The sequence below is a fragment of the Rhinolophus sinicus genome, linkage group LG01 (genome assembly GCF_036562045.2).
Source record: "Rhinolophus sinicus isolate RSC01 linkage group LG01, ASM3656204v1, whole genome shotgun sequence".
Taxonomy (NCBI): domain Eukaryota; kingdom Metazoa; phylum Chordata; class Mammalia; order Chiroptera; family Rhinolophidae; genus Rhinolophus; species Rhinolophus sinicus.
The window spans coordinates 125,981,860-126,001,269 of record NC_133751.1 but is presented as its reverse complement, the minus strand read 5'-3'; the positions used below and the strand labels follow the sequence as shown (position 1 = coordinate 126,001,269).

The window sequence follows — 19,410 nt, the reverse complement described above, 5'->3', positions numbered from 1 at the left end:
AAAGGGGGAGTATTTTGAGGGGGATTAACGGCAGTGTGTCTTTTACTGTAACAAACTTTTTTTTATTTAAACAGTCGCCATATTTTATGATCACACCTCGAATGGTCACCTTAAAATTATATGGGTCACTGCAGACAAGACACTTAACTTCTCCATAACTCAGTTTCACATTTGTTCAATGAAAACAAAGGAATATAATTTACAGGGTTTTCATTAGCATGGAATTAGATAGAGGCTTAGTTCCCAAGAGTGCCCACTGCTCCCCTGAATATTAGCTCTGAGCTCAAGAGGTCCACTTTTGAGGGGAAAGCGCTGCCCGTCTGTGAGATTCTCATCTTTGATTGTCAGTTTGAAGACAGGACCTGTATCACCTTTCTCTATGATAAGATCTATAAATGGTAATGGGATCTACCCATGTCCAGCAGCTGCGCAATTAATCCTATTGTCCACCTGATCAGGAGATGAATCACTCATGGATATTTAAACACCTATACGCTAGATCTTCTGGGCTTTATTTCCTCTCTCCACAAAGTAGGATTAAGATCAAAATTCACCCCAAAGAAACCTGTATGAAAAGTAGGTCAAGTGACTGTGGCTCACGATAGGGAGAGGGGCAGGATATCCTTCAAACTGAGTGAAAACATCACCCTTCAGTCAATGAATTTGTGAGTTTCTTACTTTCTCAAGCCAAAAGAATTGGCCTTCTGGATCCAATGATAGCACAGTTTCTCGATAAAAGGATCTGAGGTACCTCACATTAAAAAGTGAATTTGTAATAGTAATCAGCAGCTCAGGAAGCAACAGAATTTTGCTGTTCCCTTTCATAAAAAAGAGGAGATGCTGTCACTTCGTTGATAATAACCTTGTTACACACACACATGTTCTAATTAGTCTGACACCAGCAGTAACAATATCATGGAATGGGGCAGCTTCTACAACCATAAGGGAGTGGCTTTTACTCATTGAGAAATTTGAAAAACAAAAGTTAAAAATTTGAAACCCTTCAATTCCAATTCCAATCTTTGGCATATCTTTTGAAACAAAGAATGAGAAAAAGTATTATTCCCATTATTATGTAATACAGTTGGTTGTTCAAGGTATTAGAGTTGAATGCATAAAGATCCCTCTCCATGTTCAACTACTGAAGAATTCTAAAGAAAGTGTTCAGCAGTTTCATACTCCAAATACAGACTTAGAAGCTGTGAGAAGGAAAAAATGCACATGGCAGCAAAACAATGACTCCATGTCTGGAGGACAGCGGGAACTGAGCAGTGGGCTATCCTGCGGCAAACTCATTTCCTATCAGCAGAAGTTTCCAGACACAGAAAAGGGCTAACACCATTCCCAGAAGTCCAGTTATAGCTGTGGCACAACACCCTTTAGCTGGACTCACTGGGGGGCAAGGTAGCCACCAGGATCAACGATACACTGATGGAGCTGTCCATTTCCATCCCAAACCCCTGCCCCCACAAGCCAATTATAGCAAGTAGCAGGAAAACAGCCCCTCACCCCCTTTAGTCATCTGTGCAGCATATTTCTTGGGCAATGGGGTACTTTTTAGAGTTGTGTTGTGATTATGTAACTTTGCAGCATATGAAGAAGAAAACAGAAGTAGTTGGTCTGTATATAGGGAATTTTCTTGCAGAATATCTGTTTTTCTCCACTTGAAAAACTGAACCAGAAATCACACTTCTGTTTAGGATTCAGATAATCAGTATATTTTTGGCTTTAAATGCATCATGTATCCTGTACTATTCAATACAGCCTGCCCGGAGGAATGTTCTGACAAACTTGCCTCCTCGTATATAATAAAAGAATGAACCAACGGTGAATCAAGCTCAATTCTTGGACCATGTCTAAAACGAAAAAAAGACAATTGGAAATAAGCCCACACCCTTATCTGGCATCTCAGGGAAAGGCCAAGTCAGGAGGATAAACAGAAGAAAAGGGGCAGCAATGGGGTGGTAATGTCCAGAGCACCTCAAAATTCTACTCTATGATTTCTGTACCACCGACACCTTGGCAGGCTGTGAGGGCTACGGACCCCGTCTCAGGATTTTTTAAATGCATAAAATAAGTACATAGGATTACAGAGGAAGTCAGTTATATTTAACTGTGGTTATCAAAATATTCTTTAAATTATAACAATAATAGTATGCTTACTTATTAATATATTAAATAACACCATCTAGTAGCAAGTATAATAACCACCATAATTTCAAAGTCATAATGAGTACTGATATTTCAAGATATCTTAGCCATCTATGAAGTGATATGAAAATATTGGATTTCTATTGGTGACAAGGTGACAGATAATGGTCACAGAGAATGCTAACATTACTGTGATTTGTGGCCAACATTCAAAAGTTAAGGAATTGCTCGATTTTGGTTAAAGGTTAGTGAAAATAAGGTGTAGTATTTTCCCATGCAAGCTCAGATGTCCTGGAAGCCCTACAAAGCAATGCACATGGAACTCATGTGATACTCTGATTCATCCCCCACTGCTACGGCTTTTGATGGTGAGAAGACTTAGAACCTGGCCTTGGCCCAGCAGGAGCTATAAAGCACATATATGGGAGCGGAAAGGGTATGCAGCACGGGGCCAACATCTCTGTTCCTTTTCTTTCACTCAGCTGCACCCAATGCATGGGCCACAGTTTTTTACTTCTTAAGTATTTAGTGTTAAGAGTACTTAAATCAGCAGAATCTTTAACTAGGCTAGGGGAAAATTACTTTACAAGTCACTTCCCCTGAAGCTGTATTCTAAACTCTATGAGCTCCCCAGCCCCAGACTTATAGTAAACTTCTAATACTCCTTTACTAGCTACAATCAAATTCTTAGATAACCTTCCTAAACACAATTTCAAACACATGTATTTACCACCCTAAGAGTAATATAAATGAGAATAAAAGAAAAATAATTTATAACAAACTTAACATGCATTTCAATATGCAATTTGTTGGGCAAGACTAATCTAGAAGATATAATGGGGACATTAGGTGCTTGTACTTTAATGTAAAATCAAAGAGTAGGTCAGGTACAAACGTGGATTGACACAGGTAATGTGTTGAAGCCATGGATGGTGTGATTTTTCAAAATAGCCAACACCTTATGGTAAATTTCCCATTAAAACAAATCACCATCTTTCTTCATCAACTGAGAAAGTCAATGCTTCCTTAAACCGTGCAAAATACTCCTTGTTGATGTGTACGTTAGGTTTCCAGGTTCAGATAATAAACAGGTTTTGTTTTTTTATCCATGATTATATCACAGCAGAACACAGGATATACTCCGGGGTGTAAGACTGTTCTACCCATCACAAATGATTAGCATCCCTGGTCCCCACCCGATAAATGCTAATAGCACCCCTCAATCACTGACCACCAACACGACTCCATAAATTTCTAAAACGCCTCCATAAGACATACGGAGCCAGCTAAAATCCACACTGCAGTTTCCACACGCTGCATACCTCTGGGTGATAAGCAAACTGGGCCACTGAGGTGACATCCCCAGGAAACTGGGAGTGGCATTACAGCAGCAAAATCAGTCTTCTTGGGGGGCTTCCCTAGTAACAAGTGCACTTCCCCAGAGTTTTGCCTTTGGGACAAGAAAAGCAGAAGGGAACAGAAAGGAGACTACAGCACTGAGTAGATGAGGCAGAGGGGAAGCAAAGGGGGTTTCTGGGGTTCCGAGAGTCTGGATCCCAGGCTGCAGGCAGCTCCTGGTTCCTGCTCCTGGAGCCCTAATGTGAATTCTCCCCTTTTGCTGAAGCAAGCTCCAGCAAGTTTCTGTTGCTAGTACCCAGAAGAGTCCTTATTAATTACACACGTCCAACCACCTGCAGGGATGGCCACCCACCTAAATTAAGTGGGAGCAGTTAACATCAAAAATGCTCAGGAGAACCTATTCTAATGTCAAAGAACCTACTTTATTTGGGGGATGTTTCTCAGATTTTACCTAAGCTCTTCATGCTGTACTTGAAGCCCATTAATTTTGATTCTGTTCTCACTGCCAATAAATAAATGGGCCAGTGACCATTCTTCAACTGGCATTTCAGATTCTACAAGACATATCCAGATCATTCTAAAGCTTTTCTGCCTCAGCTCCTTCTCATCAATCTCATTAGCCACAACACATAAATAACACTGTTGTCCTTTCTTGACAGGCTCGGAAAATTTAGGTATTGGAGAAATTTGGCCTTTAAGGGCCTAATTAGGTCTGAGAGAAAAACTAATTTTTTTCCAAGGTCTTTCAAACACCAAAAGTCCACGATTTAATGTCTCTAATCTTATGATGCTCAGAAATAATACCACCCGAATTCAGAAATGTGGCAATAAGGACCAGTTGCCAGGAAGATGCTCTGAAAGAAGCCAAGATCACTGTTTCTCTACCTCTTCTATTAATGGACTCCATTATGCCACAAAAAAGGCACTGCTGGAATCTCATGAATAAATAACTAGCACTGGAATGGAATTTGTGTCCACCTTAATTCCAGCTAGTTTCCACAAAGGAGCATCATTTAAATTAGAAAAAAGGAAGGGGAGGGGCATAATACTACCTACCATGGAACATTTTAGCACTGCTTGAAAAGCTCCCTATATAAGTCAATCAGATATAATGTTAAATAGCAAAAACTTAATTGTTGAATCTAAGTAAACAGAAAAGAAAGTTTGAGTATGACACAACTAAAGGGGTATTTTTCACATCTGCCAGATTTGTTTAGTGTGATTTCCATTGGAGTATCAGGAGAATTAAAGGTCACTTATTTGAATAGTGTCTCCTGTTTGGAGGGTCACAACTAACTGATGGGTTATGAAATCAATTCAGTGCAAAGGTCAGAAAACGTTTAAGACCCAGATAGTAGTAAGTACTTTAGACTTTGTAGGCCAGATACTCTCTGTCACCACTACTCAACTCTGCCATTGTAACTTGGAAGCAACCATAAATAATACATGAACAAATGGGAATACGTGGCTGTGTTCTGATAAAACTATTTTTACAAAATGGGCAGCAGGTACAGTGCTGACTCCTAACCTGCATTTTTTAAAGTAAATTAAATAGAATAGAATAGAAATCATCAGAGGACAACAGAGGTAGAAGGGTAGGTATGTTGTTTCATGAACTTTTCTCGCTGTTACCATGTTTCCCTGAAAATAAGACCTAGCCAGACCATCAGCTCTAATGCGTCTTTTGGAGCAAAAGTTAATATAAGACCTGGTCTTATTTTAATACACTATAAGAACGGGTCTTATATAATATATTATACTACAAGACTGGGTTCAATATAATATAATATAATATAATATAATATAATATAATATAATATAATATAATACTGGGTCTTATATTAATTTTTGCTCCAAAAGACGCATTAGAGCTGATGATCCGGCTAGGTCTTATTTTCGGGGAAGCACAGTATATACATGTATATGTGAGTTCTGAGTCAATTTCCAACTGCAAGTTGGGGGTCAAAAGCCACCATATTAGAAATAATAGTTTGAGAAAAAAACACAAGTTTGCTTCTGACTGAAACTGATAAGAATTTAAAGAACTTTTATGTTAAGAAAGAAAAAGGTGGTAGATCCAATGGGCAAGTTCTTCAGCCTAAAGTATAATCCTAAGAGAATATTTAAAAACATGACATTTTTAAAAAAGAATATTTAATTACAAGTAGTCCAAAATGATCTTCAAACGGACACCAAAAGTATTTCATATGCTATTCAAGTATCTGACATGAGCTGTGTAACAGTTAGCAACTGCTATATAACAAATTTCCCCAGAACTCAGCGGCTTAAAATAATAATCTTATTTCCACAAATCCACAGGTAAACTGGTTGGTTCTCGTAATCTAGGACAGGCTTAACTGATCTTGGCAAGACATAGTCAGAAAACTTCAAGCAGCAGACAGTTCAGCTGGGGGCTGGCTGGTCTAGGATGGCCTCAGTTCACATAACTTGGCTCATACCCAAGTGTCTGTCAGATCTCTCCATTAAGCTAGTCTGGACATGTGCTCATGGCGGTGGCAGGGATCTGAGTGAGCAATCCCAGCTGTGTAAAAGGCAATCAGAAACATGTAGGTGCCTGTAAACTGTTTACACAGCATTTGCTAACATCCCACTGGCCAACACAGGTCACGTGGTCAATACCGTTGGTTGGAGAGGGAAGGGAAGGGGACTGACAACAAAGTTACAAGGCAAAGAGTATGAATACAGAGAGGCATTAATCAGGGCCTTTAGTGCCATCAATCTACCACAGGCAGTATTTATTGTTTGTCATCACCTTGACAGAAGCAGAGAGATTTTACATTATTTTAAGTTTTCCCATTACCAGTTCTCCTTTTGTTTTTCCATGATCACTTCTGAAGCAGGAAGGCAGAGTGAGAAGAACGCAGGCTTTGCATAATGATGCCCACTTTTGTACCCTGACTGCACCACTTCTGGCTACATGACCCTAGGCAAGTTTCCCTGCACCTCCGTTTCCTCCTTGTAATGGCAGGACTGCTGACAACGTAAGCTGAGACATGCAAACATGCATAGCTCAATGCCTAGCCGCAGCAGAACTCAAGTCTTAGACACTGTGTTTTGCAAATGGTTGATTTGAATATTCAGTTGGCCCTCCATATCCACTGATATTACTTACATCCACAGATTCAAGCAACCACAAATCCAAAAAAAAAAAAAAAAAAAAATCCCAGAAAATTCCAAAATGCAAAACTTAAACTTGCCACATGCCAAGCACTACACTGAATCTCGGTAAATGTCGTAACATGTAGACACACCCTGCTGTAGCCCATATATAAATAAAGGTTATATGCAAATACTTCACCATTTTATATACAGGACTTGCGCTTCTATACGAGGGGGGTCCTGGAATCAGTGCCTTGGTGGATACTGGGGGACAACTATACTCAAAAATATGAGGAACAAAGAAACAGGCAAATCTCCTGTAACAGTAAAGTTCCTCAACAAAAAGGAGTAATTCCTTTACATAAAAACTGAAAATCCGTTTCTTCACAAAAGTTTTGAGGACTATAGCAGGCAGATAAGCAAAGGTGTTCACTTCTTAATCCCTGGAAACTGTGAATTGTTATATTACAGGACAGATGTGATTAAGTTATGGACTTTGAGATGAGGTTATCTGAATGGACCCAATCTAATCCCAGGGATCCTTAAAATCAGAGGACCTTTCCCAGTTGTGGTCAGCAAGCCAGCCTGATGGCAGAAGGACACGGAATCAGCACAACATTGTTGGTTTTGATTAGGGGAAGAGGCCACAAGCCCATGAATGTGGCTGCCCTCTAGAAGCTAGAAAAGACAAGGAAACAGATTCTCCCCCAGAGCCTCCAAAAAGGATGGATACCGTGATCTTAGCCAGTAAGACCATGTTGGATCTCTGAACTACAAAACGATAAAACAATAAATTCATGTTGCTTGAAGCCACTAAGTTTGTGGTTATTTGTTACAGCAATTACGGAAAGACTACATAATCTTGTAATCTTTATACTAAAGGTTGACAGTGAGGAAATAGAAAAGTCTCTCTTGAAGCCACTAGACTGAGAGAAAGAAAGTCTGGAACCCAGAGAACACTAACCAAGCATAGCATGAAAAATGGAAAGCTGTATCTGAGTCCGCTTATAGGGGCAAGTACAGAAAAGGCATTATCATGGAATAAGCAACTCATTATCATGGAAAATCTTTATTGCAGTCTATAGAAAAGTACAATAAAATAATTATCCTTACAATCTCCAAGCATATACTAAAGGGAGCCATGTTAGCAAAATCCTTCCACAGGCATTTTTCTAGAGACTTCATTTAACTAATGGCTCCTCCAGATCTGCAGCTCCAACCCTGATCACTCCCTTTCATAGGTAACATTAAAACAAGGTAATAAGCCCTAGCTGTGTGAAAGTGGACAGCGTACACACAGGCGAACACACACACACACACACACACACACACACACACTCTCACCCATTGACTCACATACAAAGTCCCAATTTGTTGGGTTTCCTGAGGCCATGAATTATAATTATGTTCATGGTGAAGAGCGAAAAAATGTCAACAAAAGATCCACTGATTTGAAAACCAGAACTCTAAAAAGACACAACCAAACAGGACCTCAAAATTCGGAACACACCTAAGAATATTCTCAAGCACAGATTAAAAAAACTAGAGCAGATGAGTGTGCTGAGCTCAGCCACGAAGAGACACTAGTAGAAGAATCTCACAGATGTAGGAAAAGCCAAGATGCTTCATTTGACAGATGAAAAACCAAAATCATAGAGCACTAAACTGAACTACGTGAAGACATCTAGCTAACTGCAGAGAGGCCTCACCCGCTGTAGTCTGAATTTACTCACGATGCCACCCTGCCCAGCTGATTGTGTGACTGGGCGTTGGGCCCTGTACAAGGCAACGGAGCTCCCCAGTGAGCTCTATAGGCCTTTCTGAGAAACCCTTGGGGCCGGATACATCTTTTTAACGAACCCGGGAAAAATCTTTCCCTTTCTGGAGCTCAGTGGACATCAGAATAGCAAATAGGGAATGGTGAACCTCTAGAAGAAAACGGGTCACATTTACCCAAGAGAATGATATGTGTGCACACTAAATAAGGTACAGTGAAGGATTAGCTACAGAAGAGTGCCACCTTTACATCCAGCAAGCACAACAGTGAGAAATCGCATAAGGGGAGGAGGGGGGAAGGTATCGTTTGTAGTCACTGGAGATGAGAACTTTGTTAAAGAGGAAAGGCCATCCCGATGGTCAGAGGGGCTTGAAGCTGTGTTGGCAAAGGTCTCACAGAAGACTGGGGACTCCTCAGTATTGGGCAGGGGATGGAGAAAAGTGCCCCTTTCCCACCAAATCCCCACTTGGCACTGCCTCTGACCTTGGTGGCTCTGAAAATTTGTGGGGGTGGGGGGGGAGGGCGAGAGAAGTACACTAAACAGAAATACTAAGAAAAGTAAAGGAAAACAGAAAGATCATCCTTAGCGTGAGGCAGAGACAACGCCTTCCTAAACAAAGATGCATGAGAGAAAAGAATTGGTCATTTAGAAAACTCCTCATTGGCAGGAACACTAGTAAATAAAAAAATCTAGTAAATAAAAAAAAAATTAGTGTTGAAAGTAACAGATGGTTAAAGAAAAAAAGCAGCTGCAAAGAAATTGATATCAATCTCCCCGTTCTTTTAAAGTAGTTAACAGTGAAGTTGATGAAGGTATGTAAACAGAATTCGGCAGCGTGTGGCAGTGTAAGTACTTCGCCACTTTCCCCAGGGCGCTGTGCCACGTAACCACAGTAGCCAGGAACCTGGTCATCTTCTGCTCTTAGAATGTCAATTTCCCAACGGAAAAAAATAGTTTCAGTTGAGAAAGCAGGTTATTTCTAGGCTGAGAAGTAAGGAGAGAGGCTTTTTACTCCTAAACACACAAAAATAAACATCCCCCAAAATAGTGATAATAGAGGGCTAGTTCTTCATAGGTAAGCATTTCAACTGTCTACTAAACAGAGTCTGCCAGCAAAGGGAAAAGCCACTTGAGTTTTTCCTCAATATTTTTTCTTTGTTCAATAAGGAAATTTCACTTCCCTATTCTACACCTCCTTTGCCACATATATGAGATTATACAGTGTTAGGACTTAGCAGAGCTTTGGAGCTCATTCAACCCCCTCTTACTTTTCAACATAAGAATTGAGGCCCACAGTGGTCACATGGGCTGAATAAGTGTGTTCTTCACTTGCACGCTGCCTTCTAACTGAACTTAATTAAGCTCCTCTGTGTGGGCCCTGACCAGGCCCAGACTTTAACTTCTTGAGCAGCTAAGGACTATGTATTAACCTGAAACTTTCAGCATCAGGAATAGGTGAGAGCACGGATGTGCCATATGCAATCCTAGTCATATGAAAGGAATAAAAATTAAAGGAAATGGTGCTCATTTGTATGCCCAACAGGAACATTCCATGAAGTACGATGATCCCAGTGGTCAGAGAAACATTTTGCAGGGCCTCAGCAATCTTCCTAGGATTCCACAGATATTGTGGGTATGTCCCCACCAGCCCTCTATTGGAACAGTTAAGGAAGAGCCCTGACACATCTGCCAGGTCTCCCCTTGCTCACACCATGCTCCTAAAGAAAGACATCAATGCTGAGAGAGACCATGAGCCCTAAGACAGACAGACAGACAGACAGAGATTACTTAAGAGAATTTCAGAGTGAAACGTAAATTCCATCCCAGTCTGTATCCTTAAGACGTCATACTTAAAAAGGGACTTGAGAAAGAGAATGCTTTGCTTAAAAGTACAGAAGTTGCTTAGACTCTCCCATTTGGGGCGAGTGAAGGAACTTGGACACACTCATTTGCTCCCCTCAAGATTCCAAGGTTAAGGTGGGTCTGAGTATACCCAGGAATCCAGGAATGGGAGGGACAGATGCGAAATGACCATCATAATCTCTTCCTGGATCCTCCCTATAAACAAAGCAGAAATCTGTTATCAGTTGTTATCAACTGTTCCTGTGGGACCAAAGGTCAGAATTGAAGGCCAGTTTTGCCACTGCTGCCTGCAGGTAAGACTTGGAACAAGTCCGTCCACCTCTCTGCACCTCCATGACCTCAGCAAGAAAGAGCAGGGATCCAGGGGGATCTCCCTGAGGTCCCTTCCAGCCCCAGAGTGTCTAACACTCCTCTTGACTTTCCTTGGAAAGGTGCTGGCTAGCATAGGGTGAAGTTCCTAGCCTGAATGACCAAGCATATTCCAGCTAACATGCACCCTGGACCTAGACCACCTGGGTTCGAATCTTCACCCTGCCACATGCTAGTGGTGTGTGACTTTGGCCAGGTTTCATAAACTCCTAATATCTCAGCCTCCCTACCATGTTTCCCCCAAAAATCAGCTCTGATGCGTCTTTTGCAGCAAAAATTAATATAAGACCCGGTCTTATTTTACTATAAGACTGGGTCTTACAATATAGTATAATATAATATAATATAATATAATATAATATAATATAATATAATATAATATAATATAATACCAGGTCTTATATTGATTTTTACTCCAAAAGACACATTAGAGCTGATTATCTGGCTAGATCTTATTTTCGGGGAAACACGGTATGTATGAAGTGGGAATGACATTAATATTTACCTCAGCGATGCAGTGAGGAGTAAAAGAAATACAAAAGGAGCATTTGCAATCATGTCAATTATAGAAGATAGATTTTGTTCCATCACCATCTCTCCTATTTTCTCGCCCACGGTTCTTGACATTTCTCCAAGACATGCAGTCTTTATGCTGATCACCAACACAACACACTCCCATGGGTGGACTGAGACATGAAAGGGATCCAAAACTATTATAGAGGAAGGCTGTGCTGTGTAGGGTCCTTATAAAAAGCATCTTACCAGCATGACAGGACTTATAAGCTGTCTGTGCTCAGAACCACAACATTAAGGAGTGCGTTTAGACAGGAGTAGGTGGGCGGCACACGTTCCCTCAAAACCCAGCCACAAAAATCAAAGAGGGATGCAAATAAGTGAGGCTGTTATTATTCTAGGGATAACCTTGAAGTGCTGACTTTAAAAAAAAAAAACTTGCAACCAGTACTTAACTCTTATAAGTAACAAAGTACTTGGATAACCCCCCTCCTGAGTTCCTGGGCAACAGGGTAGAGAAACAGTCCTTAGCCATCCTGGGAAACCACCCCAGCTGGGGCCAAGGTCCAGCAGGCACAAAAGCAGGCATGGCAGTGGGGTGACAGTTTGCAGGGAGAACTGCTCCCACCAAACCCAGCCGCGAGAGCTTACCCCCCCACACTTGCCTCTTCCGATGTTTTCTGAGGCCAAAGGGCCCAACAGGAAAGCCCCTGTATTCTTTCTGGAGGTTACTTGTTCAGACAAGAGAGCTGTGGGATTTTGAAGAAATAGTGTGATTCCTCCAACCCCTCTCATGTATACATCCAGCCTTCCAAATGTGACAAAGTTGGGGAAGGATGCATTTCACTGTGGCAAAGAAAAAACAAATAAATAAAACAGCTCAAGTGGGCAAACACAGCTCAAGTCTCAACTCTTCCAGCTGAAAACATGGTTACAGTCCTAAGGCTCCTGGGACCCACACTGGCGGCTTTCCAAGAACTATTAGTTTGCATTAACACACTGAAAGAGAAGGTCAGATAAATTAAAAGTGAGAAGGTAATTTTGAAGAAGGACATCTTTATACCCAGCACCAGCACAGAGTGTAGCTCATGGTGGCTACCCAGTAAACACTCAGTGCATCTACCTGCAACTGGCCCAGAGGTCATCACAACTGTGCTCGGATTTTTGATGTTGACACAGGATGCAAGAGAGTCTAGGGACATGGCTTAGATTAGAAACTTTAAGAAGATGAGGTTGGGGAGGTCTTTACACAATTTCAAACAGAAATTTTAAGGTTTGGCCACCTTCTTGCTATTAAAAGGGACTCTATACATCAAAGCAATTATGAACTTTAAAGCCAGCCTAGTAAAACTTGCACTGACAAGTACCCAATTTATTTCTGACCCAAGCCTCTCAACTGTCACCCACGTGGTACTCTACCCCAAACATAAAATGATTTCTAGTCTTTTTCTTTAAGTTCTTGGATTCTGAAACACATACACCTTCCTTCAGCCAAAATGACCCGTTAACCATTCACCTGCCACCAGGACTCTTCCCCAAACTTTGACATCTACCATAACAAATCCCTAGAGACAATACTCTTGACAGCACATGCTCTCCTGAGACCTAATATAGTAACATCCACAAAGAATGCCATCCCCAACCACTACCCCACCTTCCCAGAGCCAGGAGACCCCAGACTCACAAGGAGGAGGGAATAAATATGAGTCTCCACTACTCATAGGAAGGAGCAGAGCAACTACCTGCCCAGATGACCCAAGTTTTACAGATGACTGCCCTTTGCAATTCTCCAGACATCTCTGTAGGGCACACTGGTCACTGCCTGTCCCCTGCCAAAATCAAACTGAAAGTGACTCTGCATTGACTTTGATCCCAAGCCATGTGGAGCACTAGGAAAAGTCATGTCAAATGACAGGGTGAAATCTAGAAGAGATCCTAAGGAGTCACACCTCTCAGGGGAGTGGCCACGGGCCTTCCCCCTGGGCTAGGGTCATAGGGGGACTCGGGCATTTCAATGCTTTGGGAGACGAGCTGGGCATAAGGCTGGTTGGTTATTTTTAAACTGAGAAAACTGAATGGGAAGGGGAAAAATTTGAATTCCTATGATCTCCTGAGGTCCCTTCCAGCTCCAAGATGCTACCAAAGAACACTGCATATGCACGTACATATGCCCATGCTTCCTTATAAATCCCTCTATGGATGCGTGACTATATATAAACATGTACTGTATTCTCACTTTCAAACACAAAGCACTTGAAATGCGCACTGCTGAGGAGATGCAAAAGCCCATGAGAGGCTTTGCAGCACTGGCTAGCACACATAGATGCCACTGGCAGATCTGGGTGAGCCCCCCAGCTCTGCTGCCACTGCAGTCCGCCTTAAAACCAACTGGCACCGCTTGTGTAGGTGCAATCGCTGCAAAGCCCCAAATCAACACTGCAGACTCCTTTCTCCTAGTGGCTCCAATCACAAGTGTCCCAGACCTGAGAAGGCAGGCTGGAACAAAGGGGATGAAAGGAAAATCCCAAACCTTACATCCGGCACCCAGCTCTGCCCGAGTCTGGTGTGAGGGAAAGCAACCTCCTTCTCCTCTTCTCCCAGCCCCTAAAAGGGGCAAAAAGTCACCGCGTACCTGCCGTTCCCCATCACCTGGTTTTTTCAGGGCCTCTCCACTTCAGACTGACGACAAGGACATGAGCTTGGTAACAAGAAAACTAAAAAGGCCTCTAGAAAGGGGAGTTTTGCTCTAATCCTAACAGCCAAAAATTTGAGAGTGCCTGTCTCAGCCCTGAGCAATAACAACAGAAAGAATTTGTAGGAAAGAAAAAGGGGGAGGTGAAAATTCATGTATCAAAACAGATCAGTGATGGTTTGCTCATCGTGAAAAACTGTTCTGTGACTTTCTTGAATCAAAAACAAGGGAGTTCTGATCCTGGGACAAGGCTCAGGATGTGAGTGACACAGTACCTAACATGGGGGGGCGTGGGAGGGTCATTTCTGGAGTATAAACCAACCAAGTTGCTCGGGTCTTTACAATGAACGAGGGGCAAGGAGCACCAGCTCCTCTCTTTAGAAAGAGATCCTACCTCTAACACTTGGATTCCAGTGTTTACAAGTGCAGTGTTTCCATTCCACCGAACCCCACACAAATCTAAGCTTTCCCCTTAACTTCACAGCCTCATAAGCGCCCAACCTTCCCTGTCTGAGCCGCCAGAGCTGGGTGCAGAGAGCGGCGTCCGCCTTGGGCCAGGCCTGGCAATAAGTGCCATGAGTACCAGGCCCTCGACCTCTCCTCGGGCATTTCTGAAAACCAGTGCATCGCCTGGTTCCGGCACCCCCCAGGCACCGAGCACCCTGTAGGTGCTCCAAATGTGGCTGGACAATGCAAGCGCCACCCCTTCCCTCTACGGCGCGGTAGCTACGAAACCATGGCATTGTGTGTGACAGCGAGTGTGTGCGCCAACGTCCCCGTGCTCACACACCCCCTTCCACCCAGTGTACTCGCCGCGCGGGGTCCGCGCGCGTGGCGAGCGCACAGCCAGCGGGTCCATCCTGCAGGCGGTCACACCGCCAGGCCTCTGGCCAACCGGCCTCGGACCTGGCCTCGGGGAACGGTGGATGACATGCACGCCTCCGTTCCCAGTCGCGACAGCGGCTGGCGAGAGATTAGTCTGGGGCCGAGCAAAGGCGAGGCAGGGGACCGGGACGCCCAAGGGCGACAGGCAGGCGCCGCGCCCCCCACTCGCGCGCCCTGTCGCCCCCAACTTTGCGAGCTGCGGGCCGGGAGGGGGCCAGGGCGGCCCGCGACTCGGCAGGAAGTTCCCAAGGCCGCACTGAGCATGCTCTCGGGGAGTGTGTGCGCGGGTGTGGGCTCTACACTCCCCGCAGCCTCTCCCGCCAGGCAGACTAGTATAGCGCGCCTGCGGGATCGCGGGCCGCCGGCGGTCTCCATGGGGTGGGGGGCACCGCTGGACTTCCCTGGTCCCCCGGACAAGAGTGCCCGCCGTATCCCTCCTTCCCTGGGGCCCGGTACCAACCTCCCTTCTTCTTCCTCCCCACTGGACCGTGGCTGAGTCAGCCCTGCAAGCCCAGGTCCAGGGGACCCCAGTCCGGCTCACGTCCGCAGCGTAACCCCACTAAGCCCCATCCGCGGTCAGAGCGCCTATCTACTGCCATCCCTCGCCGCTCGCCTCCAGCCCGCGCAACCAAAGCCTCCTCTGGACAGTCCCTTGAAAAGACCACAAGCCCTCTCCCCACGGGTCCTGGGGGCCTGCAGCCTCCCTTGGGGAGGGGTTGTCCCGGGCAGGAGGGCGCCTCAAGGCGCGTCCCCGACTACACTCCCAGGTCCCGCAGAGCGGCCGCGACCGGGGCACCCACGCAGGCGGCGGAGGGGTGGCAAGCGGAAGCCCCCCGCTGCGCCGCCCTCAATGTTGGCTCCCCGCGCCTTCCGCGGTCCGCTCTGCGTGCATCTTTCCACGGGGATGGCGAGCTTCGAGGCGATCGCCCCGACCCAGTGGCTCTCACCTCTGTGTTGGGCAGCAGCAGCAGCAGCCGGGAGCGCCAGTCAGCCGCCGACCCTGTGGGGCCCAAGGCGCGGCGGAGCACGGAGTAGCGGCGCCCCGACCCTGCGGCGCGGGCACCTGGGCTGGATCGCGCCCGGGGCCGCCGCGGCAGCCGCAGGGCCGCCGCCGAGCTGGCCGCTGCAGGGACGGTCTGCAAACTCCCAGCCCTGGCGGGGCCGCGCGTGGCGCGTCCACACTCCGCCCGGACGCGGCAGAGACACTCCTCGCGGGCTCAGCCGATCAGGGTGGGGGCCTGTCCGCAATTTCTTCTAACCCTCCCCTATCCTACCTCTCCAACTTCTCCCCGCTTCTGGTCTCGCGGCTCTGAAAGGCAGGGATTCCGGCCAGGGACATTCAGCAAACTCCCCGCCCTCCCCGGCGGAGCGCTCAGCCAATTCGGAACGCCCCAGACTCTCAGGGGCTGTCTACAAACTATCAACCCTGTCGGAGAGGACTTCAAACCGCTCAATTCCGCAGCCGAAAGGGAGGAAGAAGCGAGGGAGACAGTTTGATCGCGGCCATAAATAATATTCTATTAAGGTCAGGGGCAGTGTGCAAATGCTGATATGACACTGCATCCTCCAGAGTGGTGCAGTCCAGCCCTCTAAGCACCAGGGCCCTTCCAGCAGCGAAGCCCTGTGAGGAGAGACTGTGGGCTCAACCATCGACAGGTGCAGACAGCTTGAATAAATGCCCTAACCCTCCGTTTCCACCCTCGTAGGATGGGACATATGAAGCAGTGTGAGTTTCTACTACTTGGTTTTTATGACCTCGGGCAAGCCACTTAACCGTATGAATTCAGCTTCTTCATCTATGAGTACAATAAATGCTGCTTCATGAGATTATTTTGAAGATGAAATAAAGTATATGTAAAGTACTTAGCACTAGCTGACACATAGCAGGGGCTCAATAAACGAATTACGTTTCTTTCTCTTTCCCCCTCCCATCCCCGGGTTTTATGAACACTGTGGACAGGCTAGCTGAACACTGTACTGTTTTAAATTCAAAGAGAAATAAAATGCCCTGAAGGCACCACAAAGAACATTGACTGACATGACATATTAAATCCAGCCAAGCCCCTACATCACTAAACACTATAGACTGTTGTTAAGTAGTATCTGGAATGCAAAGAGAGTGGCCTAGTGGATTACCTAGGGGTGAGAATGACAAGATTTATAACCCCAGTAAGTTCCAGGCCTTGTAACCAGTCATGATGTCAGGTTACTGTATGAGGGTTTATGTTCAACTTTCCTTTTCATTCCCTGCAGGATTTCTCCATCTCCATTTCACAGGTCCTCGAAGGGATCTTCTACCTTGAATTGAGATCACCTCACTCTGTTTCTCACTCTCCCCAGAAGAGGCTTTTAAAAAACCGAGACTCGTGGAATTTTGGGACTGTAGAAATGACTTAATCCAACTCCCTCATTTTGTGAGTGAGCTCTCTGGGCCACCCCGCTGGTTAGGGAGGTCTCCTGACTTCAGGATCTTAATAGAACACTCCCCTTGGCTTCTCTTGCATTGACCTAGCTCTAGGCTCTAGGCACATTAGGTCAGTCCTACATTTAACTTCAAGAGGAAGGAAGTGCCTTTAACATTTTCTAAACAGATAGGTGCCAAATTATCCGCCCCTTGGATCCTCAGCTGTCAGAAACTGTCCAGTGATGTTCAAGAATCACACGGAAATGTGCAAGGGCAGGATCATTTCTCTGAATAACACCTTTCAGTGAAATCCCAGAAATTGTTAGGAGGCAGTATTTCCCTCAGTCCCTTGGACAAAAATAACACCTCAAGCTCTCTTGGACACTGGTAGGGAAATAGAAGAATGGTGACATCTGGTGGTTGGAGTTTTTGTACTTTGGATGCGGATGGTACAAATTCTAATCGTAATCGATTCGCTTTGAAGCCAAGTTCCCGTGGGTTGTTAATAATTTTACCACCTGGTGACCTAGAGATTCCTGAAAGACATCAATCATTTAAACTTTGCAGACCCACCACTATAGAGGATATTACAGATGCTTATTGTTTTAGGATTTTTTTTACAAGTGTGTATGTGTATATAGAGAAAGTATGAGTATAATATTCATATGTACACACATTATATGTAATACATATATATTTGTATTATATATTCTATTGATTTGTATAAATAATTTACTTGGCAATGCCTTTGAGGGAAATGAATACTATCACAATTGTTTTTCTTACAGAGTTAAGATTTTAATTTATAGCAATAATTGCTAAAGAACACTACTTGCAGACATAAAGATGCTTACTAGGATGGAGTTATATATTTTATCATGTCCTCTCAAGAGAGAATTCATTACAAACCTAGAGAGGAAGAAAATAACACAGTGGGATTTCAACAGTGAAACCCCTGGCAGCTGACGATCAAGGCCATGCTTACCTGGTGAACAGTGATTCATTTTTAGCATTTCCACCCCTGTGAACAAGGGGTGTTAGGTTAATAGAAGAAAGATATTTGGAGTTACTTCACAGCAATGCAACAGTGTCTGTTGGTATTGCTAAATCGGCTCCACTTCATTCCATGTTTGTTCCAGGTGCCATACTTTAGATAATTGCTCACTTATAAACTGAGAAAACACAACTGTGTCCACACAGAAACAGCCATTGTTTCTCAGCACCTCTTACTAAACTCTATGTGAATTATATTCATTCTCATAACAACTCATAGAGTAGATTTTCCAATACCCATTCTAAAGAAGAAGCAGCCAAGATTTGAAAAAGTTAAGTCAGATGCCCCCTGATAGTCACTGTTAAGTATGGCCAGAGTCCAGGATTGACCCCAAAGTTTCCCAACTCCAGAGCCTAGTATCTTTCTACTACACGATGCTACCTACCTCCCAGGAAACCAGGAAGAAATGAAGATCAGGGCCTAAACCGCTCTGAAGGGCACACGAAATACTAAAGGGGATATTTAAGGTACTATACATAAACCACGTTTCTTGACCTATTCAATTTTATGAAAATCATAAGCAACAAAAGAACAATTGTGTATATAAATCTTGTAAATCTGGGACCCACATGATTCAGTCTTGGAGCAGGTCCCTGTGAAATAAACAAATGAATTGTTTTTTCCTGCCTAGGACCCAAACTGTCTTGCATGGCTTGGTAATTATTCACGATATAATCCTGGTGGAAGGTAAAGCCTCTGATGGCATAGAGTTGATTGAATTTTTAGGACAGCACTGCTCGCAGTGATACCCAGTGCCTGATGCCATGTTGTTAATAATAATAGCTGAAATGTCCAGTATACAGTGCCAGAGGCAGCAGTGTCTTCACCTTACCAGTTCTATGACATGATTTTAGGAGTTGTTTCTAAATGCATATGCCTCTGAGCCTGACTCCCTCCACCTTTCCTTTAAATAAATTATTTTTCTCCTTAAATCAGTCAAAGTTTCTCTTGCTTGTGTAAATAAGTAACCTGACTGATACAGGATTAGAATCAAGAGGCACAAACCTTCAGGGAAACAAAGGAAATCAGGGATCAGTTATCTAGTCTGATTAAGGCTGAGGGTTGACTGTCCAACTGGTTTAAAGGGTTTTGATGCAGGTAGCCAGTGGCATACCGTGGCAAAACCGCTTATTAAATTATCAACTGTTTTAACCTAGAATAAAGTACCCATTGAGATCAAGCCTTTGAGAGACCAAGCAGTTGAGGAACATAAGGACTGTGG

General features: G+C 44.3%; 1 protein-coding gene across 8 annotated transcripts in view; it reads right to left on the bottom strand.

Annotated features, from left to right (window-relative positions):
• Positions 1-16,063, bottom strand: part of MGAT5 (alpha-1,6-mannosylglycoprotein 6-beta-N-acetylglucosaminyltransferase) — a 322,695-nt gene extending 306,632 nt beyond the window's left edge. For 7 of the 8 annotated variants that reach the window (XM_019731135.2, XM_019731136.2, XM_019731137.2 and 4 more), the window contains exon 1: positions 15,678-16,063. The gene's annotated coding sequence lies outside the window, so the exon portion shown is untranslated. The remainder of the gene's footprint in view (positions 1-15,677) is intronic. The other variant, XM_074335513.1, reaches the window with a different exon arrangement.
• Between the last annotated feature and the right edge of the window lie 3,347 nt (positions 16,064-19,410).